The 23,470-nt window shown below is 47.8% G+C and overlaps 1 long non-coding RNA gene across 2 annotated transcripts in view; it reads left to right on the top strand.

Moving 5' to 3' along the window:
* LOC138854431 (uncharacterized) overlaps positions 1 to 23,470 on the top strand; it is a 70,085-nt gene that overhangs the window by 9,666 nt on the left and 36,949 nt on the right. For both annotated transcript variants that reach the window (XR_011393637.1, XR_011393638.1), the window contains one exon: positions 13,627 to 13,754. This is a non-coding gene — a long non-coding RNA (uncharacterized lncRNA). The remainder of the gene's footprint in view (positions 1 to 13,626; positions 13,755 to 23,470) is intronic.

Here is a 23,470-nt window from a genome sequence, read left to right on the forward strand (position 1 = left end):
TCCTCGTCTTCTGGGATCAACTCTCCTCAGGCCTATAAGAAGACCATGTAGAACTTTAAGATGAGGTATGCTAGGGCCCACGAGGCTAGGAATTAGTACTCTCGTGACTACTTAGTTTGGGCCCAGGAGCTGAAACGCGACACCTCACAACCACAAGAAGGGGACCTCTGGTATTCACATCCTCTGGTTTATTTTAAAAGGTTATATGGGAGGTACCTTGATGCTGGCGATGGGCTCTTGATTCAGGAAGCTGGAGCTACTCTCCGTCCTTGGATCAAATTTGATTATTATTAGTCCCCAGAAGCTGTATAGCCCCATACGGTTCAGCGTTTCTCCATGAATATAATATCCACTATAAGAAACTAGGTTATGGTCGTGGGGAAGCGTTAAATACGCAGGGGTCATGTAGCGCTTGAGGAACGGAAGGTTATCAGGTTTGATTGGAGGAAGGGAAAGGTAGCTCCAGTTCCTTGGATCAAGTCATTAGACAAGTGAAAATCCAAAGCTCTGGACTTTAGTCTACTGCATCCTGGAGCACATCAGAGGGACTTACGTGGGGCTTTTGATGCAAGGAATTGGAGCTATAGACTAAGATGATACATGTCTGACCCGCTTGGGCTTAGCACTTGCCAATAAATTTTTCGTTGAAAAAATGCAGCATATATGAAAGAGCAACTGGGTTGTGATGACTGTAGATCTGAGGGCCTCTGGCAGTACCACCCCTCAAGGAAAGTTCCTTGATGTTGGTGAGGGGCTCTTGATTTAGGGAATTGGATCTGTGCTCCAGTTCCCCGAATTAAGCCTGAATGCCTTCCACATCCCCCCCCCCCAGGCGCTGTATAATCCTCCGGGTTTAGCGCTTCCCCCTTGATTATAATAATAATAATAATCTGGCAGTAACAGCCTAGTTGACCAGGCAGTCAACAATAAAGTTTTGGACGCAGGTCAGACTTTTAGGAGTAGGAGTGATGATTAAGACACATGTACAACAGTTGGGTATCTTTACTGATGAAACGTTTCGCCCACACAGTAGACTTCCTCGCATACAGAGGCAACAGGTGTAGTAGTGAAATGAAGATGTAACAAGTCCATCATCCTTGGTGAAAATGGATTTGAGGTGGTCAGTCCCTCAGCCCAGGATGAGGAACTGGGCTGAGGGACTGACTACTACACCTGCTACCTCTGTATTTGACTTAAGAAACCTACTGCGTAGGCGAAACGTTTCACCAGTCAAGATATCCAACTGTTATACATGTGTCTTAATCATCTTGTCGGTGTTTTATACAGTTTTCAGCATAAGAGTAGAATTAATTCTCGAAGTCACGTGAGAATGAGGGATTCACTAAATATTGGAAATGTACCGTTATAGAGGCCAGAACGTTGTGTAGCTTTAAAAATAGGTTGGATAAATACATGAGTGGATGTGGGTGGGTGTGAGTTAGACCTGATAGCTTGTGCTACCAGGTCGGTTGCCGTGTTCCTCCCTTAAGTCAATGTGACCTGACCTGACTAGGTTGGGTGCATTGGGTTAAGCCGGTAGGAGACTTGGACCTGCCTCGCATGGGCCAGTAGGCCTTCTGCAGTGTTCCTTCGTTCTTATGTTCTTATGTTCTTATATTCACATCTTTTTTTTTCTGTATTCAAGAAATGACTCTATTAATCGTAATGACACGATTGTAAACTGCTCGGAGGACTAGAGCCCATGGCTTGCCATGTATTCAAGTCTGTAAGGAATGAAACACACGATGTAGGGTTGAAAACTCCTTCTCTCACCAAGTAGGATTGAAAACTTTACATGCAAGGTAGAAGGGAAAAACTTTTAACCCAAGGCCCATGAGGGGAGGGTCCTGGATGCTGGTGAGGGGCTTTTGACGCGAAGAACTGGACCAGTCTTGAGCTTTCCTCGGAGGCGCTGTAATCAGTCCATCACCCCTGAAGACAGTTTTGAGGTGGTCAGTCCCTCAGCCTGGAGAAGAGTTTTGCTCCATAGTCTGGAACAATGTGAAACTGAAGCAAAAAGACGAGGCACAGATAATATTGACATGAGAGGAGGAGCCCACTAGTAGAAGTAAGAATGTAATCATCGAGAGGTAATTATCTGCGCTTCACCTTTGACAGTATACAAATCTCCTTACTGTTGCTTCAGCTTCACATTGTTCCAGACTAAGGAGCAGAATTCTTCTCCAGGCTCAGGGACTGACCACCTTAAAACTATAGCTTCGTTTAGCCAAGTATGTCGTTAGGTATCGGAACTGCATTTGCATAAGCTTTTAGTACAAGTTAGAGGGATGGGAATGGGAAAGAAAGGTTATAAAATACAGGATCCTTGTGCGTTTAGCGCTTAGTTTTGATTATATTAATATAAAATACAGTGCATACATGCATTCTCGCTCTAACTTTATTTCTCTTGCCTAGCTTTAACCCTCAAATTGGCTCATTCTGGTCACTTGCCATTGAAACCCTGCCTAAGAATCTAATTGCACTGCATTTCCCAATCTGTCCATGTCTCCCATCCCTGTGGTATACATGTATGATTCTTTGGTGCTGCATCTTCAGTGATTAATGAAAGCCAATGAGCCTATAACTTTACGCTTCTCTAATGTAAATAAATTTTGTTAATTAACGCCTGTACTTAGAAACGGAGAATAGGGATGGTAGCAGACGGGTGAGTGAAGGGACAAGAGAGATGACCACATAGTGTGTAGTATGCCACTACTTGGCGACTAGGTTTGCCTGAAGATATAGCTAGGAAGATTATAATGACCCTAGAGGCTGCAACTCGACGGGGTATTTATCTTGTGACGCCAAGATGGAATGTGGCATTCCCACATCATAGAATCCAGTGGGAAAGAGAGCTCAAAACAGCAAGCAGAAATAAGATTTCTGGACTGTACGGAATCTAGGAGGAAAGAACTCAAAACAGTAAGAAACAAGACCTCTAGACAGCCTGGAATCCAGAAGGCATGTAAACTTTCCTACACCAAGAAGCCATGAGACCACCAGACAGCAAGGAAAGGCAATAGGTACCAAATACATTTTTTGTTGTTACCGAGGCCAGCCTGGGGAGACGGTCAGTGCGGCATTAAGAAACAAGACACAGCTACATGCTGCTATTACGCATGATTTATTACAAGTGTAATTATAACCCGGAACATACGTTGACGCTCGCCTTAGAGTTCCTTCAGAAACTGCAACGTTAATTAGACTTTGAAAGACAATCCCGAGCTGCAGGTGCAGGAGGCTGGTGAGTGGGTGGGTTATTTGGTGGGTGGGCTGGTTAGTGGATTGCTGGGTTGGTGGTTTGTTTGGTGGATGGGTTGGTGGGTGAATGGAGAGCTTTTGGGATGGGTGGGTTGTTGGGTGGGCTATCTGGTGGGTGTTCTGGTTAGTGGACTGGTTAGTTGGTTGAATGAATTTTAGCCTGTGTCACCAGTGTCGAATCACTGGAGAAAATGACCTGAAACTCAAAAAAAAAGAAGAAAAAAAAGTAATGGTTTGCAAACAATCTTTATCCCGGAACTGATGCGCTAAGCGATGCACGATCATAACATAAAACATACGACGAAGAGTGGAAGTAGATCAAGTAACAAAGACAGAAACTTTAGAGCGACGATGAGTCACAGGAGTACTGGATACTGTTTCTCCTGACGTAAAGTTGTACCAAAATTTAAGGGAAAAAATCCTTTACGCAGTAAATTCCGATAGAACACTGTTGCATATTTAGTTTTAAGAAGTGAAGGTTCAGAGGAGGTTCATTGACACGAGTACAAGTTTCTAAAGGGTTCGATCTAAAGGGTTCCCCAAGCGTTGTATATTCCCTATGGGTTTTGTGTTCCATGCCTGTAATTGAAAGGCAGGGCCAATAGCTTTGATAGGTCTTCACAAACACGCATAATATATATATATTGTATTACACACACACACACACACACACACACACACACACACACACACATCAAATGCCATTTAGTGATCTCAGATTCTCTTTATTTTGAAAGGTCGTCTGATACTAGTCGTTTGATTTTCTTTTACTCTTTGATACCAACAACTTTTGTGCAGTGCAAAGGTGAAGGCTGACGATGTCTTACTTCCCAGTCTGGCGACGAACATAACAGAGGAGACTAAAATACATTGTTTTCTCTCTCTCTCTCTCTCTCTCTCTCTCTCTCTCTCTCTCTCTCTCTCTCTCTCTCTCTCTCTCTCTCTCTCTCTCTCTCTCTCTCTCTCTCTCTCTATCTCTCATATTATCAATAAGAATGAATCGGAGATAGATATTGAGCCTCTGGTCCCTGGGCCCACAGGCTCCCTCAAAGAATTTGGCTTCAGGTTGGTTACTAGACCCAGGAGGTGTGGTCTTCGTCTTCTAGCGTCTCTGTGAGAGGATCTGGTCTTACAGTCCCTGCCTCTTTGCTTTCCCGTCGGCCTTGTAGGAACTTACCATGATCCACAGACAGAAGAAAAAGTTAATATACTATATAAGTATGTATGTGTTGTGAAATCCTCAAGAAAACTATAACTTAAAATTCAGTTTTTGCAGTTAACAGTTAAACTATGGTTTGGTTAAGTTTGTTGTTGAATTAAATAGAAGTAATGTCACATGATTGTATATTATGTTATTTACAAAAGTAGTGTACAAAAGTACAAAAGTAGTGTACTAGGTTGTATGATTGTTATTTTGCCATGAAAGTTTGAAATGAGACTGATCTCGAATGAGCTGAGGTAAATTACGTGAATTGTTTTCCAGTTAACTTTAGTGGCCACTGTGATATCCATAATGTGTTGTCCATGGGTGTGAGCAGTGACGGGTGTGAGCAGAAGGGTTAGCTTCCAGCGTTCCAGTACCTCGTGCAGGACTCGCATAACTGACTTTGGAATGTTCCTGAGGCAACCAATCACCCGAGGTGGGAGGGATTTTTTTTTTGTGCTATGAGGTACAGTAGTTTGCATATTAATTGGGACAGTGATGAAATAAGACATTTATTTTGATATGACAGATAATATATTTAATAAGAGATATGATTACCCTTTGCTCTTATAAGCATTGCTACACGCTTTGGCATAAAATCAATCAATGTTGAACACATTTCGGCAATTAGCTTCTCCGCAACTGAATAATCCTGTTTTGCGATCCTGCGTTTGGTTATTGCTCTTACATTCTCAATTTGGTTGAGGTCAGGAGAGTTTCCAGGGCAATTTAGAACGCTTAGCTCACTCTCTTCGAAGAATTTCAGCATTTTTCTGGAAGTGTGGCATACCTGGAGAAGGTTTACCTGGATAAGGTTTACCTGGAAGGGGTTTCGGGGATCAATGCCCCCGCGGCCCGGTCTGAGACCAGGCCTCATGGTGGATCAGGGTCTGATCAACCAGTCTGTTACTGTTGGCCGCACGCAAGCTAACGTGGTGTAAGATTCTGCTGGAAAATGCCTTCGCAATCAGGAAAGTCTATCCACAGTGAGGAGCAAATGAGTTTCCAGGACTGTCTTGTATTTGTCACTGTTCATCGTTCCCTCAACAATAACAAGCCGCCCAGGGCCTTCAGCAATAAAACTTGCCCAAAACATCTTGGGTAACTAATTTGGATCTTGTTGAATATGTCCATTCCGAAGAGGTTCGCATTTGCTCCATGTCACTTCCATTGATCTGTAGCCACGTACTTCAAAATCCTCCTCATCTGAAAATCTAACTTTTCTTCGTTCATCTGTCGTCCATCCCTTATTATCGAGCACCCACTGCAGCCGTTTTTTTGTTTTTCTTCATAGCAGCAGTCAATAACTTGTTTCTTTACCGGCTTTCTGGCAGTTCTGCCAACTTCAAGGAGTCTTCGTCGAAGAACTGAAGGATCTACATTTACGCCAGCTGAAGCCAAATCTCTCTGTAGATCTTTGCTGATTTTCTTGGGATCCTTCACACTATTTCTTATAACCTTGTCATCGTGAGGTGTGATCTTTCGTTTTCTTCCACATCTTTCTTGACACGGCGCTCCAGTCACCAATGTCATTAACTCTCTTCAGAATCTGACAAACATTTGACTTTGCTAGACTTAAACTTTTGACGATCTGTCTGACACTCAAATCAGTATGTTTTCTAAGAGCTACAATACTTGCATGCTTCCTAAGTGTAACATCCGTCAAGAATTTCAGCAGTAATCATGAAATGAAGAATTTAGCAAAAATGTGGAGCATGTTTGCAGGAATACCCTTACAGAACAACAGCTGTTGTAGCACTGACGAGAGTCTCAGGGTAACACCACAGCCGGATGGTTGTCAGAAGTCGGCAGTAAACGCTTCTGAAAAGAAAAGAACCCAAATTAATTAAGCAGGAGACTAGGATATATTATGAGATAATCTCAAAATTTATTCCTGTCCCAATTAATTTGCACACTACTGTAACAAAAGGGCCTCTCGTTTTATATATATATATATATATATATATATATATATATATATATATATATATATATATATATATATATATATATATATATATATATATATATATATATATATATATATATATATATATATATAATATATATATATATATATATATATATATATATATATATATATATATATATATAATCTCACACACACACACAGGTGAGCACACACATATACATACACATATACACACACACATACACACACACACATACACATACACAAACACACACACACGCACACACACATGCCACATCCAATGCCCCCCCCCCACTGCATTACAAACTCTACCCCCACAGCAACCACCCATAGTTCCTTATCAGGTCTCCCACTTCCCCAACCCCAATACACCTCCCAGACCACAATCTTAGAAAAGAAGTTGAAGGTGTGGTATACAAATGCAGATGGAATAATAAATAAGTATGAGGAGTGGCACGAAAGAATCAAGGAGACATCCCCAGACATAATAGCACTCACAGAAACAAAACTCAGCAGAATAATAACAGATTCAATCTTTCCACCCGGATATCAAATCCTCAGGAAAGACAGAGGGAGGAGAGGGGGAGGAGGAGTTGCACTGCTCATTAAAAACCAGTGGGGGTTTGAGAAAATGGAAGGAATGGATGGCACGGGCGAAAAGGACTACTTAGTAGGAACAATCCAATCTGAGGGACATAAGGTGATAATTGTAGTAATGTACAACCCACCACAGAACTACAGGAGGCCAAGAGAAGAATACGATGAGAGCAACAGAGCAATGATCGACACACTAGCCGAGGTGGCCAGGAGAGCACACATGGGGGGAGCAAAGTTACTAGTTATGGGTGATTTCAATCGCAAGGAGATTGACTAGGAAAACCTGGAGCCCCATGGGGGTCCCGAAACATGGAGAGCCAAGATGATGGATGTGGTACTGGAAAACCTCATGCATCAACATGTTAGAGACACTACCAGAGAGAGAGGATAGGATGAACCAGCAAGACTGGACCTTGTATTCACCTTGAGTAGTTCTGACATCGAGGATATCATGTATGAAAGGCCCCTGGGAGCTAGTGATCATATGGTTCTGTGCTTCGACTACATAGTTGAGCTCCAAGTGGAGAGAGCAGCAGGAATAGGGTAGGAAAAATCAAACTACAAAAGGGGGAACTACTCAGGCTTGAGGAACTTCTTTCAAGACATTCAGTGGGAGAGGGAACTGACAGGAAAACCAGTACAAGAAATGATGGACTATGTGGCAACAAAATGCAAGGAGGCAGAGGAGAGGTTTGTTCCTAAGGGAAACAGAAATAATGGGAAGAACAGAACGAGTCCTTGGTTCACCCAAAGGTGTAGGGAGGCAAACACTAGGTGTACTAGAGAATGGAAAAGGTACAGAAGACAGAGAACTCAGGAAAATAAAGAGATTAGCCGAAGAGTCAGAAACGAATATGCACAGATAAGAAGGGAGGCTCAGCGGCAATACGAAAATGACATAGCATCGAAAGTCAAGACTGACCCGAAGCTGTTGTACAGCCACATCAGGAGGAAAACAACAGTCAAGGACCAGGTAATCAGACTGAGGAAGGGTGATGGGGAATTCACAAGAAACGACCGGGAGGTATGTCAGGAGCTCAACACAAGATTTAAAGAAGTATTTACAGTGGAAACCAGTAGGACTCCAGGAAATCAGAGCAGGGGGGTGCACCAGCAAGTGCTGGATGAGGTACATATAACCAAGGAGGAGGTGAAGAAGCTGCTATGCGAACTTGACACCTCAAAGGCGGTGGGACCAGACATCTCTCCGTGGGTCCTTAAAGAGGGAGCAGATATATTGTGTGTACCGTTAACAAAGATCTTCAACGCATCATTTGAAACTGGGCAACTCCCCGAGGTATGGAAGATGGCAAATGTAGTCCCAATTTTTAAAAAGGGAGACAGACATGAGGCACTAAACTACAGACCTGTATCACTACATGTATAGTATGCAAGGTCATGGAGAAGATCATCAGGAGGAGAGTGGTGGAGCACCTGGAAAGAAACAAGTGTATAATTGACAACCAGCATGGTTTCAGGGAGGGAAAATCCTGTGTCACAAACCTACTAGAGTTTTATGACAAAGTGACAGAAGACAAGAGAGAGAGGGGTGGATCGACTGCATTTTTTTGGACTGCAAGAAGGCCTTCGACACAGTTCCTCACAAGAGGTTACTGCAAAAGCTAGAGCATCAGGCACACATAACAGGAAAGACACTGCAATGGATCAGAGAATACCTGACAGGGAGGCAACAACGAGTCATGGTACGCGACGAGGTGTCAGAGTGGGCGCCTGTGACAAGCTGGGTTCCACAGGGGTCAGTCCTAGGACCTGTGCTGTTCTTGGTATATGTGAATGACATAACGGAAGGGATAGACTCAGAAGTGTCCTTGTTTGCGGACGATGTGAAGTTAATGAGAAGAATCAAATCGGATGAGGATCAGGCAGGACTACAAAGAGACCTGGACAGGCTGCAAGCCTGGTCCAGCAACTGGCTCCTTGAATTTAACCCTGCCAAATGCAAAGTCATGAAGATTGGGGAAGGGCAAAGAAGACCGCAGACACAACATAGTTTAGATGGCCAAAGACTGCAAACCTCACTCAAGGAAAAAGATCTGGGGGTGAGTATAACACCGAGCATATCTTCTGAGGCGCACATCAATCAGATAACTGCTGCAGCATATGGGCGCCTGGCAAACCTACGGATAGCGTTCCGATACCTCAGTAAGGATTCGTTCAAGACTCTGTATACCATTTACGTCAGGCCCATACTGGAGTATGCAGCACCAGTTTGGAATCCACACCTAGTCAAGCACGTCAAGAAATTAGAGAAAGTGCAAAGGTTTGCAACAAGACTAGTCCCAGAGCTACGGGGATTGTCCTACGAAGAAAGGTTGAGGGAAATCGGCCTGACGACACTGGAGGCAAGGAGGGTCAGGGGAGACATGATAACGACATATAAAATACTGCGCGGAATAGACGAGGTGGACAAAGACGGGATGTTCCAGAGATGGGACACAGACACAAGAGGTCACAATTGGAAGTTGAAGACTCAGATGAATCAAAGGGATGTTAGGAAGTATTTCTTCAGTCATAGAGTAGTCAAGCCGTGGAATAGCCTAGAAAGTGACGTAGTGGAGGCGGGAACCATACATAGTTTTAAGGCGAGGTATGATAAAGCTCATGGAGCAGGGAGAGAGAGGACCTAGTAGCAATCAGTGAAGAGGCGGGGCCAGGAGCTATGACTCGACCCCTGCAGCCACAAATAGGTGAGTACAAATAGGTGAGTACACACACACACAAACAGGTGAGTACATACACACACAAATAGGTGAGTACACACACACACAAATAGGTGAGTACACACACACACGAATAGGTGAGTACACACACATACATACACACATACACGCGCGCACACACACACACACACACACACACACACACACACACACACACACACACACACACACAAATAGGTGAGTACACACACATACATACACACATACACGCGCACACGCACACACACACATGCACACATACAAGCACGCATATACAACAGGCCTAGTGTCTAATCGACATGTGCCTAGGACAAAATGGTAACTAACACACACACATATACATACAATATTTGTATATATAAGATCAATATTGATTTGCCAATCTTGGTGACGTCCAAGAGGTTAACTGATCAGTCAAGGGACAATAAAGCTGTCATTGAGTATGTAGGGAACACCAGTGTTGAATACACTTATATTAACCTGACATTGGGCTCGCTGAGCTTTATGAAGTTTATTAGTCAGCGCGACAATGGCCTTGGAAGAGCAGAACCAGGGGAGACCGAGTGAGGAGCGCCATACTAGGCTAGGCATTGTTCTCCTCGCTTAATGCTGCTTGACAGTGTGTTCCCCAACCTCACAGCCTTCCCCTCCCACCTCCAGAGCCTCCACACAACCCCTTTCCCTCCTCCCCCATTCACCATTCTCCCTGCCACCATGAGGTTGCTGGTATCTCGGTGGTAGCGCCAGAAGCCCACAATAGAATGACCCGGGCGCAATATCGGGTGGATTGAGACTTTGGGCAAATGCACTTGCTCCTGTTTACCTTTAAGAGTCAATAGGTACCTCAGCGTTCGCCAGTTGTGGGTCGTATCCTGGAAGGATTGGGGTAAGGTGGACGTGTACCTTAAGAGGCACGTAAGTTCCTTCGTCTTCTAATATCATGTTCATTTTTCCACTATAATCTACCTTGTCCATAATTACTATCATATTTGCTTTGTATGTTTCGTAAGGTGAAGTTTAAGATCTTTCCTTAATTTATGGTATAACTTACAAATCTTGGAGGACAGTTATGTTATTTGTGGTCGCAGGGGTCGATTCATAGCTTGTGTGTGTGTTAGTTACCATTTTGTCCTAGGCACATGTCGATTAGACACTAGGCCTGTTGTATATGCGGGCTTGTATGTGTGCATGTGTGTGTGTGTGTGAGAGAGAGAGAGAGAGAGAGAGAGAGAGAGAGAGAGAGAGAGAGAGAGAGAGAGAGAAAGAGAGAGACTTCAAGCACTGGGAATTGCAGGCTCTACGCTCTACTTTCATGGTAGATCTCTAGGGTAGTTCTCAATGGAACGGAATCAGCAAGACATCCTATTGGGGCAAGTGTTCCACAAGGAAGCGTGCTGGGACCATTGTTATGGAATCTGTGTGTGTGTGTGTGTGTGTGTGTGTGTGTGTGTGTGTGTGTGTGTGTGTGTGTGTGTGTGTGTGTGTGCATGCATGTGTGTTTGACCTCCCCAGTCTGTAATTAACTATTTGAGTTCAAGGGATGAGCTCGAGCTCCTGGGGCCACCTCAACTTCCTGTAGACTCGCGTGATTTAGCTCTGTCGTATTGGCTTTAGAGTCCATGTATGGCGTCAGCTTCCACTGCACCAAAACCGGTTTCATTCCCCTTGTTTACAACAATTATGCTGGTGACTGGAGGGGAAGGGGAGTGGAAAGGGAGGGGAGGCTTGGGGAGGGGTAGTGGGTGGGGAGAGGCACCAAGCAGAGAAGGAATAAGAACAAGTAACGTAGAAACAAACCGTTTAAGACGTTTCGCTCATGACTGAGCTTTTAAGAAGCTCAGTCCTGAGAAAAACGTCGAAAATAAAGGCTGACTCTGCGTTATTTGTGTCTTTTCCCTACTTTCATAAAATAAAAATGACCACCATCTGTAGTCAGTTCATCGTAGAGTTGTGATCCATTACTGGATCCCCCCATTATCTCTCGGTCCACAGCAGTATTCGAACCTGCAAACTCAGCATCAGAGTACACAGTACTTTACACAACTATTATCTGCAATCTGGTTGAGTGGATAAAATACTGTGTACACTTGACGCCGAGTGTGCTCTAGCAGCATCCCAAAACACACAGTTTCAACTTCTAAATCAATACCAGGAACTATATTTTCAAGAAATATTTGTCCATTCTCACCCTTACATCAACATGGTAAAAGAAAAAAACAAACAAAATCCAGTTAGTGGCCACTGGAGAAGGCTGGACGTGTTGGGAGTGCGTGTTGGGCTTCCCGGCTAAACCCTCATGAGGACTGACTAACTTCTGTGGTTTCTATTATTCAGTATTTTACCCCAGTTGCACAATTTTTCTTGGTTTCGTTGTGTTTCTTTTTTTTTTTTGAGTCAATATCCTGTCTATTAACTTTTACGGTATTTGTCTTTAATTCTGTGATTTTTAAGATAACTTTTGCATTATCACTTTTTTATATTATTGTTAGTTATTATTATTTATTCTTACTGTTATTGTTGTTATTACGTTCGAATCTATTTTAAGTAGAATGGTTAAAATTCTTTAAACGATCCGTCAGGCGATTACCAACAGCCTGACAGATCAGTGAGTGTGCCTCAGTTAAGCTGAAGGAGGATCGAGCCTTCTCCACCCCTTGCGTTGAATGAACCACACTGGTGTAATACGAACAAAATCTTTCAGTGGCACGCAGCGCCACTCCCGCTAACACACCAGACTGAATGAATTCAGAGGATTTTATCAGATCCCCGAATCCAGCCATGGTTCACACACACACAGGTTTCTCTTCCTAAGGTAACAACTCTCCTTCAAGGTGAGTACGGAGGGGCGGTGTGCCTTGATGTTGAGGTCGAGCTCTTGAACCAAGAAATGAGAGTTTTCCTTCTCTTGTTAAAGCTGCATTTCGCCTTTACACCACCAAACAGAAATTCTTGAATCAGTACAACATATTTCACCGGGTTCATACCGAGATATAAACAATTTATATGTAAACAAGACACAACAGAAGTTTATTTTATTGATAAGAAGTTACGTCTACCGGGGGACTTTATAAACCCATCTGAATTGATAAGCTGATAATGGATTAATTGATAAACTTATCAGTCCGCAGTTTAACAGTACAGATGGGCTGCTAAACTTCCATGGCGGACGAAAAATCTCAGTAAAATGCTAAGAACTTCGTATCGTCTTAATTACGTACTTGTTGGCATATTTTTGGCAATGATATTCAGACCCCTTTGGCTATATACATGGAGAGATGTACCAGTTTCATTATAACCATAATGCCCCTTAAGGGAGGTTCCTTGACGCTGGTGAGGGGCTCTTGATCTAGGGAATTGGATCTGTGCTCCAGTTCCCTGAATTAAGCCTGAATGTCTTTCATCCGCCCCCCCCCTACAGGCGCTGTATAATCCCTACGGGTTTATACATATAATAATAATAATAATAATATAGGCAGAATGTGATCTGAGTCCCTTTAAATATTCCTGTATCCAGGAAGCAATGCTGCAGTTATCCCACCTTCGGTAGTATGGGCCAGTAGGCCTTCTGCAGCGTTCCTCCATTCTTTTCTTATGTTCGTATCAACCACTATTGTGCGCACCCTGGGATGCCTGGTCAAGGACCGGACCACAGGGGCGTTAACACCCTCCAGGTAGACCCTCCAGGTAGACCCTCCAGGTAGACCCTCCAGGTAGACCCTCCAGGTAGACCGTCAATGTGTGCCAAAAAAAAAAAAATAGTAAACTCGCTTTTAGGCGACTTGCTCTTTTTTTTACGTACCAGATTCTTCCTATATACCTAAAATCATTCTTGCTGTTGATTCAGATGAAAAGAAAAAGCACTTCCTAACACTATTAATTTTTATTTTCAGATCTCTGACGTGAAATTGGGCTGACAACCTATCCATGATTTCTGTCTATACTCGTGGCTCAAGTAGCAGCAGCATGGGCTTACAAATGAAGGATCCAGGCTCGTTCCTGGGGCGAGTGGAAACTCCAGGTATGTTCCCTTACATTTATTGCCCTTGTTCGCCTGACTTATGTCCTGTCTTCTATCGTAGGGGTTTAATGCATCACTAAATACTGAAATGCTCAGTGTGAAGGATGGAATGGAACTGAAAGATCAGTAATTTATATTAATATTGAAATACGTAGGAGAGAAATTTGTTTAAGAATGAAAAAAAAAGGATCATAGTTAGGTTGTGTTTTTTTTTTTATGGTTCTGAACCCCGTCAATATTTTTGATAACTGATTCAGAGAACCGATAAATTTATAAATTAGATACATGTACAACACTTGGGTATCTTTATTATGGGAAAGTTTCACCACACAGTGGCTTCATTAGTGCAATACAAAAAAGAATGATAAAGATCAGGAGTAGTTTGAGGTAGTCAGTCCCTCAGCCTGGAGTCGATGTAATCAGTCCATCAATGGACTGATTACATTGTGACAAGTACATATTGTCGCAGAAAAAGTTCGCACTGCATTGTGTTTTCAAAACGTGCAGGTGTATTCATTTGGAATGAAGGCAAGTGGTCTTAGGGATTTGAAGTGCTGTTGGAGTGTGAACAAAGTAGCAATGTTTGGAGGGATTCAGAGAAGCCAGTTAGCTGCCTGTGAAGTAAGGAGTGTAAGTTAATCCTGGGCACACACGCTCAAGCGCGCGCGCACACACACACACACACAGAGGCGGGGCCAGGAGCTGTGAATCGACCCCTGCAACCACAAATAGGTGAGTACACACACACACACACACAGACACACAAACACAGAACACACTCATACAAGCGCACACCCACACGAACGCACGCACGAGGTTCGTGAACCGTGTTTATAATCATATAACGAAAGTGCTATCAAAGTCAGGGAGAAACAGTTTCCAGCGTCATACAAGTTTCCGAAACTGGTCGTCGCAAGACCTCTGTTATCGCCCTAATAACAAGAAAACTTTAAACCATCGCGTTGCGCAACATGACATCGCCCACCAAAACACTACCGTGAAACATCTATTAGGCGCTAAAGCACCAGAACCGTCAGACAGACAGCTTTGTGGGAGTAGTTAAGGCCGCTACCTACCGCCACCAAGTTATAAAGGGACAGATTTTTTCACAGGAAGGGAGGGAGAGAGGAGGGAGGGTGTCCTGGTTGCAGTCGAGCTCTCTCCCAGATTGCTTCGTGGTTGGAGGCTGCATTATGAGAATTGCAGAATCGGGAGGGGCTGCAGTTTTCCGGCGGAGCTCCTGAGATTTCTCATTTGAAAGTTGCTACACAGACGGGATGTAAGAGGCTTGAGACCCCCATCACTGACTGGAGAAACTCCACTGTGTGTGTGTGTGTGTGTGTGTGTGTGTGTGTGTGTGTGTGTGTATCTGTGAGTTTAGCTATCCGAGGCTGAGCTCCTGGGCCCGCATCTTTCATAGACTAATTTTTGGCATATTGGTACTTATGATACCTACTCTTAGCGCTGTGTACTGGATTTACGTCTAACTCAAATAGTCCCAATCACACCGAGACTAAAGGAATGCTTCCTAACATCCCTATGGCTCGTCTGTGTCGTCAGTTTCAACCTGTGTCCCTTTGTACCAAGTCCCCCATAATTCAAATAGTCCATCTCTGTTTCGTATGGCAAGACGTGAACCATCCTTATGTGCCATATCAATTAAAATTTTGTACGTTTAATCTAGTATTTAAAATATATACTGTGACGAGGTAATAGACGCTTGTAACAATGCTCAGGCTTTTTCAAGAATTCGAACTGGGAGCCTGCTTAAGACAGTCCATCACTGCACTGGTCAAGTGGTCCCCCATATAGGACATTCTCACCCGTGTGACTCTGTAAATGGCCCAAGTCGGACCGAAACGTCGCCGTAAACTCCTCTCTTCTATGTGCGGGTTATTTGTGGAACATTCTCACCCTGCCACAAAATGTAGTCACAAGTGTCCTATAGTGTTAGCAGAGGCCACCAATTGTGACACCAACTGACTTTTTTTTTTTTCACCGGGGACGTCGCACGGTTTTTGCAACTAAGGGCAAAATACACTCTTCTCCCTTCTTAACTATGAACTATGAGAACGCAATAGACACATATAACAATGCGTAGCTTTTCGGGGATTTGAACTGAGGTCATTTGACGGTCTATCGATTATCTCACTGTTTAGATTTTCTTTCCTTAGTTGATATGTTGATAAATTAGATACTTGTGTAATATTTAGGTATCTTTATTTTGGAAACGTTTTGCTAGCCAGCGGCTTCTTCAGTCTAATGCAGAGAAAGGTATAAGTTTAGAGGTAAGCAGTCCCTCAGCCCTGGGTCTGTATTCAGTCCAACCATTTGGGTATAAGTGCAGCATATTCGCAGAGATACGGGTTATATACTGCAGATAGAAGAGATGGAGCAGTTGTAGGCGGTGTCACCAGTGGGGAAAACCCCCCACTAGTGGAAGTAGGTCGGGCCTACAGGCTAGGCAAACTTTGAAAAATTCCCTGCCTCAAGATCCCAAGATGTTGCTGTGTTTGAGAGAGTTGACCTTGAACATGTGGATCTAGTACCGAATTCTAATGACAAGTTTCTGGTACTGATATTTATCTTTCGAAAGTGGGTTGTACTCCAACTTTTATAGATGTCCACCACATCTATGACTTATTCTCGCACCTCTGTAATTCACTCCGACACCCGGCTCCTACACTGTTTTTATTCTAATATCTCTCCTACTAAGCTTCAACTCTAACAGCCATCAAACTTCCTTGTCACGTTATATTCTCACCCACGACTCTCCCACGACTCTCCCACGCCACTCCAGCTCATATACTCCTTCAACTCCATCTAAATTCACACCCATCTTAGTCCCTCCCACACCCATCTTAGTCCCTCCCACACCCGTCTTAGTCCCTCCCACACCCATCTTAGTCCCTCCTACACCCGTCATAGTCCCTCACACACCCGTCTTAGTCCCTCTCACACCCATTTTAGTCCCTCCCACACCTGTCTTAGTCCATCCCACACCCATCTTAGTCCATCCCACACCCATCTTAGTCCATCCCACACCCATCTTAGTCCATCCCACACCCATCTTAGTCCATCCCACACCCATCTTAGTCCATCCCACACCCATCTTAGTCCATCCCACACCCATCTTAGTCCATCCCACACCCATCTTAGTCCCTTCCACACCCATCTTAGTCCCTCCCACACCCATCTTAGTCCATCCCACACCCATCTTAGTCCCTCCCACACCCATCTTAGTCCCTCCCACACCCATCTTAGTCCCTCCCACACCCATCTTAGTCCATCCCACACCCATCTTAGTCCATCCCACACCCATCTTAGTCCATCCCACACCCATCTTAGTCCATCCCACACCCATCTTAGTCCATCCCACACCCATCTTAGTCCATCCCACACCCATCTTAGTCCATCCCACACCCATCTTAGTCCATCCCACACCCATCTTAGTCCATCCCACACCCATCTTAGTCCATCCCACACCCATCTTAGTCCATCCCACACCCATCTTAGTCCCTCCCACACCCATCTTAGTCCATCCCACACCCATCTTAGTCCATCCCACACCCATCTTAGTCCATCCCACACCCATCTTAGTCCATCCCACACCCATCTTAGTCCATCCCACACCCATCTTAGTCCATCCCACACCCATCTTAGTCCATCCCACACCCATCTTAGTCCATCCCACACCCATCTTAGTCCATCCCACACCCATCTTAGTCCATCCCACACCCATCTTAGTCCATCCCACACCCATCTTAGTCCATCCCACACCCATCTTAGTCCATCCCACACCCATCTTAGTCCATCCCACACCCATCTTAGTCCATCCCACACCCATCTTAATCCATCCCACACCCATCTTAGTCCATCCCACACCCATCTTAGTCCATCCCACACCCATCTTAGTCCATCCCACACCCATCTTAGTCCATCCCACACCCATCTTAGTCCATCCCACACCCATCTTAGTCCCTCCCACACCCATCTTAGTCCATCCCACACCCATCTTAGTCCATCCCACACCCATCTTAGTCCATCCCACACCCATCTTAGTCCATCCCACACCCATCTTAGTCCATCCCACACCCATCTTAGTCCATCCCACACCCATCTTAGTCCCTCCCACACCCATCTTAGTCCATCCCACACCCATCTTAGTCCATCCCACACCCATCTTAGTCCATCCCACACCCATCTTAGTCCCTCCTACACCCGTCATAATCCCTCACACACCCGTCTTAGTCCCTCTCACACCCATTTTAGTCCCTCCCACACCTGTCTTAGTCCCTCCCACACCCATCTTAGTGCCTCCCACACCCATCTTAGTCCCTCCGACACCCATCTTAGTCCCTCCTACACCCGTCATAGTCCCTCACACACCCGTCTTAGTCCCTCTCACACCCATTTTAGTCCCTCCCACACCTGTCTTAGTCCCTCCTACACCCGTCATAGTCCCTCACACACCCGTCTTAGTCCCTCTCACACCCATTTTAGTCCCTCCCACACCCATCTAACTCCCTACCACGTCCATCTAAGCCACTCCCACACTAATCTAACTCCCACACTCAATCCCTTTCTAATATAACACACACAACTTTCGTTTAACCCAATTCCACACTAACCTAACTCCATCCAGTGATCATCAAACCGAATCTTGCACTTACCTTATTAACCCCACACATTATTCTAACTCGCACAACTCGCTCACTCTCTCCTTTAACTCGCTCCTTAACTAATTAACATGCTCCCGGTTCAACGTTCAGAAGGCAAAGAAAAAACCAAAACTAAATGTATCAACACTAATTTCTATATTTTTTCTTGTGATACATGACTTGGCTGACAGTGGCTGAGAGCTGGGGGATATATGCCTGGGCTGGCAGTGGCTGAGAGCTGGGGGATACATGCCTGGGCTGACAGTGGCTGAGAGCTGGGGGATACATGCCTGGGCTGGCAGTGGCTGAGAGCTGGGGGATACATGCCTGGGCTGGCAGTGGCTGAGAACTAGGGGATACATGCCTGGGCTGGCAGTGGCTGAGAATTAGGGGATACATGCCTGGGTTGGCAGTGGCTGAGAACTAGAGGATACATGCCTGGGCTGGCAGTGGCTGAGAGCTGGGGGATACATGCCTGGGCTGGCAGTGGCTGAGAACTAGGGGATACATGCCTGGGCTGACAGTGGCTGAGAACTATGGGATACATGCCTGGGCTGGCAGTGCCTGAGAACTAGGGGATACATGCCTGGGCTGGCAGTGACTGAGAGCTGGGGGATACATGCCTGGGCTGGCATTGGCTGAGAACTGGGGAATATATGCCTGGGCTAACAGTGGCTGAGAAGTGGGCGATACATGCCTGGGCTTACAGTGGCTGAGAGCTGTGGGATACATGCCCGGGCTTACAGTGGCTGAGAGCTGGGGATACATGCCTGGGCTGGCAGTGGCTGAGAGGTGGGGGATACATGCCTGGGCAGACAGTGGCTGAGAGCTAGGGGGATACATGCCTGGGCTGGCAGTGGCTGAGAGCTGGGGATACATGCCTGGGCTGACAGTGGCTGAGAGCTGGGGGATACATGCCTGGGCTGTCAGTGGCTGAGAGCTGGAGGATACATGCCCGGGCTGGTAGTGGCTGAGAACTGGGGGATACATGCCTGGGCTGGCAGTGGCTGAGAGCTGGGGGATACATGCCTAGGCTGACAGTGGCTGAGAGCTGGGTGGATATATGCCTGGGCTGGCAGTGACTGAGAGCTAGGGGATACATGCCTGGGCTGACAGTGGCTGCGAGCTGGGGATACATGCCTGGGCTGACAATGGCTGAGAGCTGGGGAATACATGCCTGGGCTGGCAGTGGCTGAGAGCTGGGGGATACATGCCTGGGCTGACAGTGGCCGAGAGCTGGGGGATACATGCCTGGGCTGGCAGTGGCTGAGAGCTGGGGGATACATGCCTGGGCTGGCAGTGGCTGAGAGCCGGGGGATACATGCCTGGGCTGGCAGTGGCTGAGAGCTGGGGGATAAATGCCTGGGCTGACAGTGGCTGAGAGCTGGGGGATACATGCCTGGGCTGGCAGTGGCTGGGAGCTGGGGGATACATGCCTGGGCTGGCAGTGGCTGTGAGCTGGGGGATATATGCCTGGGCTGACAGTGGCTGAGAGCTGGGGGATACATGCCTGGGCTGACAGTGGCCGAGAACTAGGGGATACATGCCTGGGCTGGCAGTGGCTGAGAACTGGGGAATATATGCCTGGGCTGACAGTGGCTGAGATCTGGGGGATACATGCCTGGGCTTACAGTGGCTGAGAGCTGTGGGATACATGCCTGGGCTGGTAGTGGCTGAGAGCTGGAGATACATGCCTGGGCTGGCAGTGGCTGAGAGCTGGGGGATACATGCCTGGGCTGACAGTGGCTGAGAGCTTGGGGGGATACATGCCTGGGCTGGCAGTGGCTGAGAGCTGGGGATACATGTTTGAGATACATGCCTGGGCTGACAGTGGCTGAGAGCTGGGGGATACACGCCTGAGCTGGCAGTGGCTGAGAGCTGGGGAATACATGCCTGGGCTGACAGTGGCTGAGAGCTGGGGATACATGCCTGGGCTGACAGTGGCTGAGAGCTGGGGGATACATGCCTGGGCTGACAGTGGCTGAGAGCTATACATGCCTGGGCTGGCAGTGGCTGAGAGCTGGGGGATACATGCCAGGGCTGGCAGTGGCTGAGAGCTGGGGCATACATGCCTGGGCTGACATGCCTGGGCTGGCAGTGGCTGAGAGCTGGGGGATACATGCCTGGGCTGACAGTGGCTGAGAACTAGGGGATACATGCCTGGGCTGACAGTGGCTGAGAGCTGGGGGATATATGCCTGGGCTGGCAGTGGCTGAGAGCTGGGGGATACATGCCTGGGCTGGCAGTGGCTGAGAGCTGGGGGATACATGCCTGGGCTGGCAGTGGCTGAGAGCTGGGGGATACATGCCTGGGCTGGCAGTGGCTGAGAGCTGGGGGATACATGCCTGGGCTGACAGTGGCTGAGAGCGGGGGATATATGCCTGGGCTGGCAGTGGCTGAGAGCTGAGGGATACATGCCTGGGCTGGCAGTGGCTGAGAGCTGGGGGATACATGCCTGGGCTGGCAGTGGCTGAGAGCTGGGGAATACATGCCTGGGCTGACAGTGGCTGAGAGCTGGGGGATACATGCCTGGGCTGACAGTGGCTGAGAGCTGGGGGATACATGCCTGGGCTGACAGTGGCTGAGAGCTGGGGGATACATGCCTGGGCTGACAGTGGAGATACTGAGAGCTGGGGGATACATGCCTGGGCTGACAGTGGCTGAGAGCTGGGGGATACATGCCTGGGCTGACAGTGGCTGAGAGCTGGGGCATACATGCCTGGGCTGGCAGTGGCTGAGAGCGGGGGATACATGCCTGGGCTGATGGCTGAGAGAGCTGGGGGATACATGCCTGGGCTGGCATACATGCCTGGGCTGGCAGTGGCTGAGAGCTGGGGGATACATGCCTGGGCTGACAGTGGCTGAGAGCTGGGGGATACATGCCTGGGCTGACAGTTTCTGAGAGCTTGGGGATACATGCCTGGGCTGACAGTGTCTGAGAGCTGGGGTAAACATGCCTGGGCTGGAAGTCGCTGAGAGCGGGGGATATATGCCTGGGCTGACAGTGGCTGAGAGCTGGGGAATACATGCCTGGGCTGACAGTGGCTGAGAGCTGGGGGATACATGCCTGGGCTGACAGTTTCCGAGAACTAGGGGATACATGCCTGGGCTGACAGTGGCTGAGAGCTGGGGGATACATGCCTGGGCTGACAGTGGCTGAGAGCTGGGGGATACATGCCTGGGCTGGCAGTGGCTGAGAGCTGGGGATACATGCCTGGGCTGACAGTGGCTAAGAGCGGGGAATATATGCCTGGGCTGACAGTGGCTGAGAGCTCGGGGATATATGCCTGGGCTGGCAGTGGCTGAGAGCTGGGGGATACATGCCTGGGCTGACAGTGGCTGAGAGCTGGGGGATACATGCCTGGGCTGACAGTGGCTGAGAGCTGGGGGATACATGCCTGGGCTGGCAGTGGCTGAGAGCTGGGGGATACATGCCTGGGCTGGCAGTGGCTGAGAGCTGGGGGATACATGCCTGGGCTGACAGTGGCTGAGAGCTGGGGGATACATGCCTGGGCTGGCAGTGGCTGAGAGCTGGGGGATACATGCCTGGGCTGGCAGTGGCTGAGAGCTGGGGGATACATGCCTGGGCTGACAGTGGCTGAGAGCTGGGGGATACATGCGTGGGCTGACAGTGGCCGAGAACAAGGGGATACATGCCTGGGCTGGCAGTGGCTGAGAACTGGGGAATATATGCCTGGGCTGACAGTGGCTGAGAACTGGGCGATACATGCCTGGGCTTACAGTGGCTGAGAGCTGTGGGATACATGCCCGGGTTGGTAGTGGCTGAGAGCTGGGGATACATGTTTGAACTGGCAGTGGCTGAGAGCTGGGGGATACATGCCTGGGCTGACAGTGGCTGAGAGCTGGGGTGATACATGCCTGGGCTGGCAGTGGCTGAGAGCTGGAGATACATGCCTGGGCTGACAGTGGCTGAGAGCTGGGGGATACACGCCTGAGCTGGCAGTGGCTGAGAGCTGGGGAATACATGCCTGGGCTGGCAGTGGCTGAGAGCTGGGGAATACATGCCTGGGCTGACAGTGGCTAAGAGCGGGGGATATATGCCTGGGCTGGCAGTGGCTGAGAGCTGGGGGATACATGCCTGGGCTGGCAGTGGCTGAGAGCTGGGGGATACATGCCTGGGCTGGCAGTGGCTGAGAACTAAGGGATACATGCCTGGGCTGACAGTGGCTGAGAACTAAGGGATACATGCCTGGGCTGACAGTGGCTGAGAGCGGGGGATATATGCCTGGGCTGGCAGTGGCTGAGAGCTGGGGGATACATGCCTGGGCTGGCAGTGGCTGAGAGCTGGGGGATACATGCCTGGGCTGGCAGTGGCTGAGAACTAAGGGATACATGCCTGGGCTGACAGTGGCTGAGAACTAGGGGATACATGCCTTGGCTGACAGTGGCTGAGAACTATGGGATACATGCCTGGGCTGGCAGTGGCTGAGAGCTGGGGGATACATGCCTGGGCTGGCAGTGGCTGAGAGCTGGGGGATACATGCCTGGGCTGGCAGTGGCTGAGAGCTGGGGGATACATGCCTGGGCTGACAGTGGCTGAGAGCTGGGGGATACATGCCTGGGCTGACAGTGGCTGAGAGCTGGGGGATACATTCCTGGGCTGACAGTGGCTGAGAGCTGGGGGATACATGCCTGGGCTGACAGTTTCTGAGAGCTGGGGGATACATGCCTGGGCTGACAGTGTCTGAGAGCTGGGGGATACATGCCTGGGCTGACAGTGTCTGAGAGCTGGGGGATACATGCCTGGGCTGGCAGTCGCTGAGAGCGGGGGGATATATGCCTGGGCTGACAGTGGCTGAGAGCTGGGGAATACATGCCTGGGCTGACAGTGGCTGAGAACTGGGGAATACATGCCTGGGCTGACAGTGGCTGAGAACTGGGGAATACATGCCTGGGCTGACAGTGACTGAGAGCTGGGGGATACATGCCTGGGCTGACAGTGGCTGAGAGCTGGGGGATACATGCCTGGGCTGGCAGTGGCTGAGAGCTGGGGGATACATGCCTGGGCTGACAGTGGCTGAGAGCTGGGGGATA

This window comes from Cherax quadricarinatus, chromosome 59 (assembly GCF_038502225.1).
Source record: "Cherax quadricarinatus isolate ZL_2023a chromosome 59, ASM3850222v1, whole genome shotgun sequence".
NCBI lineage: Eukaryota > Metazoa > Arthropoda > Malacostraca > Decapoda > Parastacidae > Cherax > Cherax quadricarinatus.